Source organism: Lolium perenne, chromosome 6 (genome assembly GCF_019359855.2).
Source record: "Lolium perenne isolate Kyuss_39 chromosome 6, Kyuss_2.0, whole genome shotgun sequence".
NCBI lineage: Eukaryota > Viridiplantae > Streptophyta > Magnoliopsida > Poales > Poaceae > Lolium > Lolium perenne.
The window spans coordinates 95,390,666-95,404,896 of NC_067249.2; the positions used below are offsets into that span (position 1 = coordinate 95,390,666).

General features: G+C 45.9%; 1 long non-coding RNA gene across 2 annotated transcripts; it reads left to right on the forward strand.

Annotated features, from left to right (window-relative positions):
- The first annotated feature begins 8,128 nt into the window (after positions 1–8,128).
- LOC127344962 (uncharacterized) lies at positions 8,129–13,719 on the forward strand. 2 transcript variants are annotated; one of them, XR_011747074.1, is made up of 5 exons: positions 8,129–8,349; positions 8,727–9,079; positions 9,229–9,409; positions 9,917–12,247; positions 13,096–13,719. It is a non-coding gene; the product is annotated as an uncharacterized lncRNA (long non-coding RNA). The 2 variants fall into 2 exon arrangements; XR_007878349.2 differs by having other exon boundaries at positions 9,917–10,087; positions 13,096–13,712.
- Positions 13,720–14,231: the final 512 nt, after the last annotated feature.

The window sequence follows — 14,231 nt, forward strand, 5'->3', positions numbered from 1 at the left end:
AAAAGCGTCGATTGCTCTGTCGACAGATACATCTTCGGCAGCATTTAGGAGTTTGGTGAATCTCCCGATTTATGAGCGCATTGACTCCTTCTGCTTTTGTTGGCAATTCCGTAACTCTTCAATCCCGACGGGTCTCTTGTATGTTGCTTGGAAATTGGCAACGAAGGTGTCTACTAGGTCGTCCCATGATTTAATGGAACCCTTCGGCAGTCCCCTTAGCCAGGCTCGCGCTGAATCCTTCAGTAGAGCTGCAAGCACTGCATTGCTGCTATCTGGTTCCCCTTATGCAGAATCACAGTCTGCAGGTAGTCGTCTATCCAAGATCTTGGTTCCTGCTGCCCATCGTATTTGGCAGCGTCGGTAGGAGTAGGCTTGAACTTTTTGGGTGGTATAGTCTCGCGGATTTTGTAGCTTAAACAGTCGGCTCCCCTGAGTTCGCCGTCGTACTCCTGATCCTCATCCGAAGAATCACTATCGTTGTCCTTCCTAGTGGCGCGTCATCGCCTTGCTTTGTCGATCCTGCTCTGGGTGATTTCATCCCGAGCATCTCTCGCATGATGTTTCTCCCGATGTATGAGCGCATTGACTCCTTCTGCTTTTGTTGGCAATTCCGTAACTCTTCAATCCCGACGGGTCTCTTGTATGTTGCTTGGAAATTGGCAACGAAGGCGTCTACTAGGTCGTCCCATGATTTAATGGAACCCTTCGGCAGTCCCCTTAGCCAGGCTCGCGCTGAATCCTTCAGTAGAGCTGCAAGCACTGCATTGCTGCTATCTGGTTCCCCTTATTCAGAATCACAGTCTGCAGGTAGTCGTCTATCCAAGATCTTGGTTCCTGCTACCCATCGTATTTGGCAGCGTCGGTAGGAGTAGGCTTGAACTTTTTGGGTGGCATAGTCTCGCGGATTTTGTAGCTTAAACAGTCGGCTTCCCTGAGTTCGCCGTCGTACTCCTGATCCTCATCCGAAGAATCACTATCGTTGTCCTTCCTAGTGGCGCGTCATCGCCTTGCTTTGTCGATCCTGCTCTGGGTGATTTCATCCCGAGCATCTCTCGCATGATGTTTTGAACCACTAGCCTGCACCGTGGTCTTTTCCTTTTGCGGAACTAGATTATTTCCCAATATCGCGAGACTTTCCAGGGCGCCTCGATGAGCTTGAGCCATGGATCCTTCAGGGCGCTGGTTGATGAGGTACGCAGCGAGGTTGGCTGTTGCTCCTGCAACGGTTTTCGGCCGTGGCATGCCTGCGGTGTCCGTAGTTATAAAGGACTTGGTCAGGTTTGACGTGATTTCTCTAGCGTCATCTTCCGAAAGCCTGGATAGCCTCGACCGGTGTTTGCCTGCCCCCTGAGTATTTCGAGAGGCGCTCCCTTGCGAGCCCCTTCGTCGTTCGCTGGATCGATCTACCGCAGATAGGCGTCTCTCGAGGGTGGCTTGCTCTTTCGATAGGTGCTCCCGGTTTTTCTCTAGTATAGAGCGATAAGCATTGAGGGTTCCAAGCGAGGTTCCTGCGGGGAGCGGTGTGTTGTTGAGTACTGCTACCCTGGCGGCTGCCCACTCCTCGTCCGCGATGGTGTAGTCGCTGTCGTGGTTGCTGGCGCTGTTTTCGAAACTTGCCCGTCTACTGGAACGAGGAGTATGGTCTCCGTCTCCTCTGTGCCTTGTGTTTCCCGTGTTATTGGTGACATAAACCTGATGGTGTGCCGTTCTTCGGGTGGTTCCTTGGACAATGCTGTCGATACTGTCCTCTCCCGATGAATACTGGGCATTGCAGATGAACGGCGTGTCGCTCGATCCCAGCCCGTGCCTGGTGTCGCAGTTCAAGCAGTAGTACGAAGTTAACTCCGAAGATGTGGGATCGTCGGATCCTACCGACATGGAAGACATGGAACGGGGAGTCAAGGGCGCGGGTGAACTCGTCGAGCCTGTCAGACCAGCCGAAAGGTCGAGTGATGATGACGCGCTTGGACTCGTCGATCTGGAAGTGGGCGATTCCAGCAGTCGAAGGATTCCTTCCTCGTTGACGTTGTAGTGGACGCTGCCGAAGGTCATCTCCGTGTTTCCTTGTAGATCTGAGAAGTTTGAGCGGGAGGAATCGCTGTGCGGGGTGAACTCATAGGAGCCGAACCGAATCGGGCTTCCCAGGTTTGGCGATGACGGTGTCGATGAAGTTGCTGATGAAGTTGCCGGTGTCATGATTGGATCTGCCGATGAACGATCTTGTGCCGACAGGGTTCCCACAAACGGCGCCAATTGTCGAGGGTGCTCCTCGGAAATGCCCTCCGATAGGGGCTTAGGGTTGATGGAATCCTGCAAGCTGACACGAGACATCGGTTCACAGACAAGCGGGGAGAGCGATTTACCCAGGTTCGGGGCCCTCGATGAGGTAAAACCCTTACGTCCTGCCTGTCTGTTCTTGATTATGATGATAATGGGTTACAATGGGGTGCCGAATAGTTCGGCTGTAATCTCGTCGAGATGGCTAAGTACTAGGGTAACCTAGCTCTAAGCTTTTGTTGGCTAAGATCGCTAAGATTGGTTGTGTCCCTCGACAGCCCCTCTCCTGGCCTTTATATAGGAGGCCAGGTCTCACGAGGTCTAATCGAGTACGACTAGGTTTACAGTAGATCTATCTCTAGACTTTCCTTGTTCGGCTCCTTCCGCGTCTTGTACTTCAATGAATCTTCCGTTGCACCGCCCTAGTGGCCCATCTTGCCGTCGAGTGCCTTCATGGGCCTCCAACTAGGAAATACAGGATAGGGCAACATTGGTTACCCGAAGGGTAATGCCCACGTCACTAGACCTTGTTTCTGAATAAGTTACACCACAGAGAATTGCTTCCCACGCCAGCAAGCTATTTTCTGGCACCGTTTCCAACAAGTTCTGCTACATGTTTATTTACTGCATCTTTACTTCCTGCAATATTACCACCATCTATATCACTTGTATTTCACTATCTCTTCGCCGAACTAGTGCACCTATACATCTGACAAGTGTATTGGGTGTGTTGGGGACACAAGAGACTTCTTGTATCGTAATTGCAGGGTTGCTTGAGAGGAATATCTCTGACCTCTTCCTCCCTAAGTTCGATAAACCTTGGGTGATCCACTTAAGGGAAAACATGTTGCTGTTCTACAAACCTCTGCTATTGGAGGCCCAACACTATCTACAGGAAAAGAAGCGTGAGTAGACATCACCTGTCGGGACGGGGAATTGCCCCAGAGCCATCTCCATCGACTCCACCGCCATCTTCATCGCTGTTGCTGACTCCCATGATGAGGAGGGAGTAGTTCTCCCCCGAGGCTGAGGGCTTTACTAGTAGCTATGTGGTCTATCTCTCTCTCACATGGTATGATCTTTATGTGATCATGCGCTTTGTAATCTAGTTGAATAAGTAGATGTTATTCTTCATATATTATGCTACTCAAGTGGTTTTATTATGTGATCTCCGGAGATACCTTGTCCCACGGTGTGAAGTTGACAGTGTGCACCCCGTGTCTGTCTCTTAGGCTAAACTTTATAGAAATACTTATAAATTGTGGTGTTTTGTTAGTACTATCTTTTGATGCTCAAAGTGACAGCGTGGGCTCCCTAGATTTGGAATGCAAACTTTAAGTTGTGCTTTTATTGCCCTACACGGTGAATTTGTGTTCGTTATCCAACCGGAGAGTGGTTCAGAGTAGCATAGTGAAGAGATGATGTATTCAATTATGATATCATTGTTGAGAGTGTCCGCTAGTGAAAGTATGATCCCTAGGTCTTGTTTCTAAGCATTGAAACACCGTTTACAACCGGTTCTGCTCCATGTTTGCTTGCTGCCTTTTTTTTCAGATTGCAATTATCACTCATAATCATCCATATTACTTGTATTTCACTATCTCTTCGCCGAACTAGTGCACCTATACACCTGAAAAGTGTATTGAGTTCGATAAACCTTGGGTGATTCATTTAAGGGAAACTTGCTGCTATTCTACAAACCTCTGCACTTGGTGGCCCAACACTGTCTACAAGAAGAAGCGTGCATAGACATCAGCGGCGCATCTCGTTACGGCACTATCGGCCCTCGCGTGGCACGGGGGGGGGGGGGGGGGACCAGCACGCGCCTGGAGTTGAGGTACCAACCTCCTCCAGGCAGTTTTGCGTCCGACCATGGCACCGGCCGGTTTTCCTCCGAGAGGCGGCGCGCGAACTGCGGACGTACCGCCCGACCCGCGGCTTCTTTCCGGACCGCGAGCCACTAGCCTCATGGTCGTTCTTGGTCTTGTGGTACGGCCAACATTTCTTCCCCATGGCGTCGGTCGGGTGGATAGGGTGGACTCTGGCAATGGTGTGGTCGGGGAAATGGGCGCCGACAATGTTCCTTTAAGAGGCTCGGACGCCATCTCGCCTTCAATGTCCTGCCACTGCGACGCCGCCCAGAAGCGCATGCTTGCGGAAGCCGAGGCGCGCCATTAACGCGGCACTTAAAAGTTGCAGCGCGCCGGCCGTAAGTTATGCCGCGGAAGATGAAGCATCTGTGCCCCTGCCAGGCGGGCCCGTGCGAGGACCGGGCGGACGACCGCTGCGTCCGCGTAGTGTCCACAGAGACGAAAACCTAACGCATTTTTGGGCCACGTTTCCGTCGCTGCGAACGGCCCGGTCACTATGCGTCGTCCCGCTGGAGCGGGTACCAGACGCATTTTCGGCACGCGCGGACGCAAACGGTCAAGATGCCCTCAGTGCCTGACCCGAAGATGTGGATCATCTAAGGCACATTATCCTCCTCCTGTTTGAATCGAAGTTTGAAACGAAACAAACTTCTCCTCAGGAGGATAGGTGGCGCGATTCAGGTGAGATCCCATGTAGATCTAACTTTCTATTCGCTCGTGGGATCCGGGCAGTCCGGGGAGGGTCCACCATGGCTCCTCTCTTCTCGAGAATCCATACATCCCTTATTAGTGTATGGAGAGCTATCTCTCGAGCACATGTTGACATATGGTTTATTTGTATGAAAACAATACCAAAGAATCCATGGCAAAAACCTGAGCAAATAAGAAAAACAACTGATGAATTGAGAAAACATAACGGAGGAAGGGATGGATACTCACCATGCGGAGACTCTGCCATGGTCCCACTCCTCGTTCACATGCCGCCCATGCTCTTGCTGAAGCAGTACAACATTTCCCATTTTACGGCCGCGCTTGTGCAGTTCTATCCTCCCAAAACCCCATGAGCTAGAGTATGCACCTTGGAGCATGAAGGCTATGTCATTGTCTGGGCGCCTCTGCGCTGGTCTCAGTGGATGGCGTGTCCCAGGGCGTGGTTTTGCCGACGCCTGCAACGCCGCCGCACCGAAGAAGAAAATGAAGGGGAGCGACAACCGATTCTTGAGAGGAAAAGATGAGAAATAGACATGCGGATGCCGAGATGAATTGCAAGAGAAGAAGGCGAGGGAGAGGAAGGGGATGAGGGTTCTAGAGCAGTCAAAGCGGCACGTGGGGCACCGTGTGGGTGGCGGGGAAAGCTTTCGTGATTTTGTTTAGCTCATTGCCTCCTCCACAGTTCGGTCAAAGCGGTAGAATGTGGGATCCACCTAGCGTATCTACAGTCCTAAATTGCTAAGAGCTGCCCTAACTTGTTCAGCCATTATATAGTGTATTAATATATAGATTATTTGAAAGTTTCTTGTAAACGATAGGGTCAAGTGAAGCCTTTGAACAATTCTATGTTTACTTAGTCCTACATTATTAGATTATACCCCTCACCAATGGACGGTTTAGATTGAATATTTATTTGAGTTTTTCTAAATTTTGGTAGGCTGGGACGTATTTAGGTCCCAGTAACCTAAAAAAGAAGTGCAATCGTGCAATCAAAGTTTAAAATGAAGTACAACTCGTTTCGGTTGCACTTTTCAGCTGGCCAGTTATGCCTTTTCTGAGAAGTGCAATTAAGTTAGAAAAGTACAACTGACTGGCAGAAAAATGTGATTAGATGAGTTGCACTTTTTTTCTAACTACAGTTGCATTTTTTTCAGACTTAAAAACATCTCACTCACCTCAAATTTAGCAAAACCAGACTTTTCTTACCTCTCCTAAAGGGTAAGAGGGATGGTCTTAGATGAGCGCTATGTTGAAGTAAAAATACCCCATCTCTCTCTTTCGTAATTCAGCAGATACTTATTGACATCTCTTCTAAGTTAGGGATGGTCTTAGAGGAGTAAGTATCCCTCAAATACTGGAGGCCCTCCTGCCCCCCTCCTCTCCCGAACCCCTCCCCAACCCTAACCGCTGCCGCCGCCGGTAGCGCCACAGGGGCAAAGACCCACGGGGCGTGGCGGCGGCGGGGGCCTTTCCTCGCCGACGTGGGGGACGGCGGACGGGCTCTCCCCTCCTCGACGCACGCGGCGGCGGCCGGCGCGGATGGTGATGGGAGGCGGCAGCTCTTGCGCTGCGGTCCCCCCTCCCCTCCCGTAGGCTTCCACCCGCAGCACACCGGCATGGGCTGGTGGTGGGCGGCGGCCAGGCCCTCGGTCTGCGCCATGCCCTCCCCCCGCCTCTCGTCGGTGCGTGGAGGCGATCTCTGGCTTCTTCCGCGCCACGAGGGCGCCTGGGGCAGCAGCCTTGGGTTCGACGGAGGAGGTGGCTCTCTTCTACGCCGGAGAGGGTTGGCCTGCGGTTGGTAGTGGTGGATCTTTTGATCTATCACCGCGATCCGGCGACGAGATGGAGGAGTTTGGAAGCCGGCGATGGTGTCGCCGGTGGAGGGTTGGATTGGCCAGCCCGGGATGGTCGCCGACGTGGGGGTCCGACCTGTATAAAGGCGGCGGTCCTAGGGCCTCTCTTGCATGAAGATGAGGACCTACCGGAGGCCTGGATTCGTGATCTAGCCGGTGGGTTGAGTTCCGGAAGGCTCCGCCCGTGAATGTAACAGTGCTTTGCATGGAGTTTCCTGGATCGGAGGTATTCGGTCGTGCGCACCCATGCTTTTATTCCGACCGGTTGGTTCTGGAGGGAGCGGCGCGAAGCTCTTTTTCTATGTTGACATCAAGTGACTATGGATCCATGATGAAAGTCGGAAGAAGAGAATTTCATGAAGGCCGGAGGGGAGGACTAGCTAAGGAAGGTTCAAGTCTCCGCGCTATTGAGAGACTTGCTTGGTGTTCCAGGTTTCACAGCAGCGGTATGAAAGTGGGGGCGACAGCACAGGTGAAGTACAGAGTCCTACCTTTTAGGGTGAAAACCCAAGGTCTGGCCTTAACTGGTTGTGCCTGACAATGGCCTTGGTGGAGGCATTGTTTTAAGAGCGGGGACTATCTTCAGGGTGAAACCTAAGATCTTTGATCGGGCGACGACGATATTTGAGCACTGTTCCCTTCTTGAAGGCGTCGTTTTTTAGAGAGTCTGTAATTCAGGTGTTGTCTTGACGGTGGATGTTAATAATAACATCATATCCATTCATTAATACAATCCGCCATAATTAGAAGCAGTGGCGGAGGTAAAGGATATGTAAGCAGGGTGCCACGCCGCAGGAGAAGGTGCTAGATGAGAGAAAAATGTTTATTTTCGAGGGTGCACATTGGGTGAAAATGTTGTATTGACTAAAGAAAAATATTTTTAATCAGTACCCAGTGCACCCCCTTGGGCAGGGGTGGAGCCAATAACAACCTAAGATATGTGCTAATCCTGCTTAGTGGTGCTAGTTACATACACGGGCGGACCTAGCGTCTCTATTGCCCAGCACTCACCCGGGCTTCGTCGTCGTTTGCTTTCTGCGCGAGAGCGCATCATCCTTGTATCCTTGCGATATAACTACTATACTATTTGGGAACAAACATCTTTTATTACAAAATTTTAATTTTTTCTTGGGATTAATGGCAAGCTGACACGTATGCCAAATTATGGCTCATTACCCCAGTGATTTTACTGTGTACAGTTTTGGTGCTACCTTGGAATTTTCGTGCTGCATTTCTTCTGTTCTGTGTTTAAAACCTGGGTGGACATAGTTGTTTCCTCTTTTCTTTAAGTCGGCTGATCAAAGCGGTGCATAGGTGCACAGAATCACTACGGAACGATTTGAGCGGTCCTTTTTTTTTAATATCCACATCTCATTTTCTCTTTTCCTTCTCCGCCTTTTCAGTGTCGTCCGCCTGCCGCCCACATCTACGAAGCCAATTTTGACGCGGCTCGCCCTAGCTGGTGGCGCAGAGTAGGAGCTCCGCGCCCTACTCCCATTCATCGGCCGCTGGCTGCGGTGGAGCAGCTTGGCCCTCTCCCATCCCTTCGAAGGCGGTTGGTGGCGTGGAGAAGAACTGCTAGGCCGGGCCACCGCGGAATGTCACCAGAGGCCGGCACCTACGCTCGAAGGACCAAGGTGAGCATCCACCCCTCCTCCATCCCCCTAGTATAACCTCCTTAGGCCTCACCAGAATCAAGCAGGTCTGTTACCCCAGCGGAGAGGCTCATAGGAGAGAGAGAGCGAGAGAAAACAGGGGGAGAGGAGGGTGCCTTGCCGCCGCCGCTGGCTGGCCGGAGGCCGCCGCCGCCGACGGGGGCGGAAGCGCATGGGAAGGGGGCTTGGAGGGGGCTTGGGAGTGGCAGCGCGAGTAGCCTCAGCCTCCATCTATTGATTTGTTGTTACGTTCTGCAGATTCCTCTTCGGATTGCTCAATCCGTTTCTCTTCGTGTTTGATTTGCTCTTGTTTTGTTGACCTTTCCTCTTCCTGTGTCTGATTCGTATTTTTGGTGCAGAACGAGTTTCTCTTCCGTTCCTACGAGGGGATGCTGAATCGGTGCGCATCGTGTCCATCTGCCTCGCCTCCTCTGTCGCTACATTGGCTTTGTGCTGTTGCCTGTTGGAGTCTTGGAGATGCCAACATCGTGGAGCAGCAACGAAGGGGCAATACACCTAAGAGCATTGGCAGATCGGGAGGGGTGGTTGTCGTGGTTGTGGCGGTTGGTTGGTGTGCCGGTCGGCGAAGGGAAGAGCAGCAGCGCCTGGCAGCCGGAGGCCAATTTTCAGTTGGAGGAACATGGGGTGATGGAGGTGGCTGATGTTCAAGTCGGACGGTTTCTTTGATTTAGACCCATCAGACAAAACTCAGGTTTCTCTTAATCTAGATTCCCTATTTTTGGCACTATATGATTTGCTTCCATCTAGAGACGTTGAATGAAATCTGATACTACTTCTTCCTGCACGATGAGCTAACGTCCGTGGGCATGACTATTTTTCTGTTCTTCACGATCTCGACAGGACAAATGTGGTGATCTCGCAGAGGCAAAGTAATCCGAAAGCAAAGCTACATGCTAAGAAGCCTACAATTGATTCATGGTGTAACACCGGCGCAAGATGCCCAGGGAGAAGCTGCATCCGTCTTCGTGTGGCGGCTAGAATTGCCTGATCAATCTGCTGTCAGTAGTCCAGTTCATCTCATGTATGTAATAAGCTCTCTATTCTTTAATCAGATCCATAAGCTGCTCAATATGCTGTTGTCTTACGTCACCACATGCCTCTACCGGTTGTGTAACCTTCCGCTGTTCAATGGCATCTGTGCTAAGAGCCTAGATTAGTTTTCATATGGATGGATGTCTGCATGACCAAGATTGGTTTCATCCTTGGCATATGTTCTATATTCAGCCTTATCTATTACTATTCTATGTAACCTTAAGCATCCATGGTTGCATCTATGATTTAATTAACTTGTGTGATGCATTTGCTAAACCATATAGTCTTTAGAAAAGCAAGCGCGCAGCACAGAGACATTACTATTCTCATTAAGACTAAAATAATTTATTTGGTAGACTTGTATGCATCTCAATTAATATTATTTTGCACACATGTCAAACATTATAATGTATAACAGTTTGTATCAAATAAAATATTATTTGTGCTACTGTATTTGCAGCATCTGATTTCTCTTGATGTCACTTTGCACTTGCAGAATCCAAATTATTATGGCCGTTTCAGTCTCAAGGAAGACTTGCCTCAGCTGATTATGGCAACGTGTATCAGTGTACGTGTCTCTTATGGATCACACAATCAAGTAGAAGAGAGGAGGAACTCAACATTTACATAATCATTAAACAAAGAGGATATCGCAGGGCTGTGTAATGTGAGTTAGCAAGTTCAAATCCGTCTATTCTTTCGTCCTTGAATAACTCCGGTCCTTTTAGTTTTGTTTCCATATGATGCCAAATAACCCTGAACACAAGAGCTAGCTCTATTTAAATAGAAGTATGTAAACCATAATGTTTTTCTTAAAGTACATTTATACCAGTTCCACTTCACTGCTCTGAATATTTGCTCTGCTAAATAGTATACGTGTTCAGTCCAAGGTTTTCAGTGTCAATGGAAAGTTTTAAACCAATAATTAAATTTATAATTCTTTAGTACTCAGTTTTACTTTACGGGTTCTCTATTAATTTAGATATTGGTACGGCCCTCAATTATTGTTTTGCATGAGGAATAATTCATCCAGAGACCAAGAAAATGACTGTAGTTTTATTCCAACGCTTAAATAAACAAGAACAAAAGTATTACCTCTATCTACCTAAGGGAAAATTAACATACGGAGATTCATGAATGTAATATCACAATGAGGCATATTTCTTAGCTTGAAGTTCACCAGAACTTGAAAAAAGTAAATGCCATTGTGGACTGTGTGTTCAAGCAAAAGCTTAAACCATAACCCAGAAAAATTCCACAATTTTACTAATCAATGTTTATGCTATAGGTTCCAGTTATACTTATATGGATATTCGATATGCTAAATAATATGTGTTCGCAGGCACAAAATTTTCAGTCGCATTGCTTCAGCCCATCTTTGCTATTCCTTGGTCTTCAGTTCATGCTACATGTTCGTGCGATTAATTAGCAATATTTACATAGTTATATTGTAAAACCACCGAGTAGTCTAATGAATTTTCCTTAGGGAAGTATGTTAATTTTTTTGCACATTATCATGGTAGGACAAACTGGTAATGAAGCATTGTCGCGATATTATTATAGTTTGTCCATTGTTGTGTAGATTTAAGATTTTCCTTTAATTTTCTTCTCATCTCGGTTCTACCCACCATATTATGCCAATTTATCAAAAACCAAATGGACTAGGTAAACGTAAGAGTAATGTCGTCAAATCATTTTGAAGGACCGGCGGGCATTCTTCCATTCATACACTAGAATAAAAAAATGTCATTTTAATAAAAATAAAAGAAAACGAAACCAAACGGAGCTAGCAGGCAAAATATTGGTAATATCTACATTGCAGATAGGATCCATTCGTCCCCTAATTATGTATCTCTGTTTTTTGTTCCTTGGTAAGAGCCTTAATACAGTATAAAATGTTATTTTTAATAAAAATAAAAGAAAAAGAGACCATACGGAGCTAGCAGGAAAAATATTGGATATATCTACACTGCCGATAGGACCCATTCGTCCCCTAATTATGTATCTCTGTTTTTTCTTCCTTCGTAAGAGCCTTAATAGAATATAGTACGACGTGACAAGACCTGGACAAACAATCTGCCAATGCCACTGAACTGTTAAAGTAGGTATGTTTGAAAGTAATAGGTTCAAATCGATGTATTAATTGGGCTGTCACCAAACTACTTAAATTTTTCAGTCTGGTTGCAAAGTCATAATGGTGAGTATGAATCATAGTTCCATTTTATCACCTCTATCTATTTCGTGTTAGGCACTTGGAACTTTCTGCTACCTATTTCTGTTGCTATTTTACTTAAAGCTGATAGTATTTATCCCATGAGAATCTCCTTGGACCCTGCCCACATGAATTTCTTCATATTACTCACTCCCTCTGGGGTTTGTCATCCTTTTTCAAGTATAAATCCTTCCAAATAAAGTGTTGTCCCTATTGTTATTTAGTATGATTGACACACTAATCATGGACGCTAAAAGTTTTGTTTTGAAGGCAAGGCTTGCATTATTTAGTCATATATGTAAACAAAGGAGTTGGCCCATAGATATATCATCAACTTGCTGTGAAAAGTCTACATTTTTCTTGCACCACTAACGTGTTATTGTTCTCATAATACTATAGTCGTCGATATAACTAATGTGTCATATTATGTATCACCTTTTGAGAAAGTCCTGTTTTATTTTCCATTCCCCTAAAATATTGATGTAGTTTCTTAGTTCATGAAAGAAATGGATAATCTGAAGTTTGTTCACTTATTACTATTTTTTCTTATAGTTTTATTTAAGCAAATAACATCACGGGGAAGTGCCCTCTACCTTTTAACAAATAACATCACAGGTTCGTGTGTCTCATTGTTTGATTACTATTTTCTTTCTTTACATGTCCTACTAGGAGCACCGAGAATTCGTATCATTATTGGGTTCCTCTTGTGTTTGTGTTTATATTAGATAGAGCCAAAAGAGAAAACAAAAGACATTTTTTGCATTCATCCTACGTAAGCATAGCTATGGGTTGTGGATTCCTTAACAGAAGGCACACTCGGAAGCATTTTGTATTTTCCAGTTAGGCGTATTTGTTTGTCTTACGCCAACCTACAACAAGATTTGCTCAAATATTATTTTATTTTCCATTCATTGATTGTAATGTTTACATCTGAAATCGAGAAAATGGAAGAATGCCCAAATACAGTTTATGTGTAGGCAATCCCATATTTTCGCACCACATTATATTACTAGCAGGTGATGGGATTAAGATCATATCCTAAATATGCTTTCATGGTTATGTTTCAAATTGGAAGTGATTTGAACTGCTTAGACTCTGTTGGGTAGATATTTTTACACAAAGACTACATTTCTGCAACAATACATTATTCTTATGCCTGGGCACTAAATACATACTTAGTAAAACACGCACTTTCATCTCTCAGTCTACAAAAAAGAGGGTTTGACCACTTTCTTGGATACTCCAAAATATTCATGGTTATAGAGATGCCATAGTTTATGAAGCTGTAGTACTCAATGGTACCAAACACCTCAAAGTATTTGAAACGGTAGTATTTTTAACAACCATGGTATTTCCAAAATACTTAAAAAAAACTAAGCTACCACTTAGTAGCTTTAGTACAACATTGCTAATTTGATAGGAGCTATCACAAGTACTCGCTTAACTGTTTTGATTTATTGCAGAAAAGGAGTTTCCCAAACGTGGAATCAGAGATTTGTGTGGCTGCAAATGTATTTTATGGATTCGGCCTACTGCAATTCCTCTAAACGGAGGTGGTTTTCTATGGGCCTTTGTTTTTTATTTAGCATCCATGTTTATTTGTACTGTTACATGTAGGTGTTTCTTGGATAACTGTTTCTTCGTTCCTGCATATGAATGTCATGTCAGAGTATTTCTCAGTATTGCAGTATACCCATTGGATTTTTCCTAACTCTTTAAGAACAATGAACCTACACTTCATCTCGATCAGGGTGATAGGGGATGCACCGATGCACACTACCCATTTGCAGTTTTTGATATTTGATTATGTCCAGGTCCCACCAAGGTAGCATAAATGTGTGTGTTCACATCACTGCTGTTGTAATGTGTGTTCACCTTCTTTCGGTATGCCCTTCTGCAATCAGTTATCTTGTGTCCAAGTTAATTACCACTTATTTTTGTGCCTTACTTGGGTAAAGCTATATGCCGTTCAATCTCAACACAAGAGCATGCGTCCAGCCGGTATAAATAGAAGGACACGATTAGCATAGAAACCTATCACAGAAATGCAGCCTTCGTATTATTACCGGACTATATTTCTGTGTCTCTCTAATGCCTATATTTACTTGATCTTTAAGATTAAATTTTTATACAACTAATTTCAATGTATGCGGTATCCATCTCCATTGCCAACCGTCTTAAAACTTAAACATAAAAATTTACTTACATCAATTCAAAATATGTTTTATAAATATTATAGCCATCATATTACACATTTGGCGCGGCGTGCCGCCGCGCCCATCCGTTGCTAGTTAGTATAAGATGAGGTTGTTGTGGGGAGAGAAAAAAAATGACAATGCGTGAGACGCTGCAACGCGCGGGCACTTTGCTAGTCATATCTAATATATTAACGCATATAAGCATTTGAATGTGTTGTCAACTTGTGAATATTCAAATGTGTTGTGAATTTGTGGAGATTGGTATGTGTTGTGAACGTGTAATTTGTTTTGCGAATAGAACCCTGGTACTAGGAGAAACATCAAAGTGAGTACAAATCACCTCAACAAAAACGAAAATTGCATTGAAATTCTTTAGATGCCCTTCATCTTCAACCTCCACA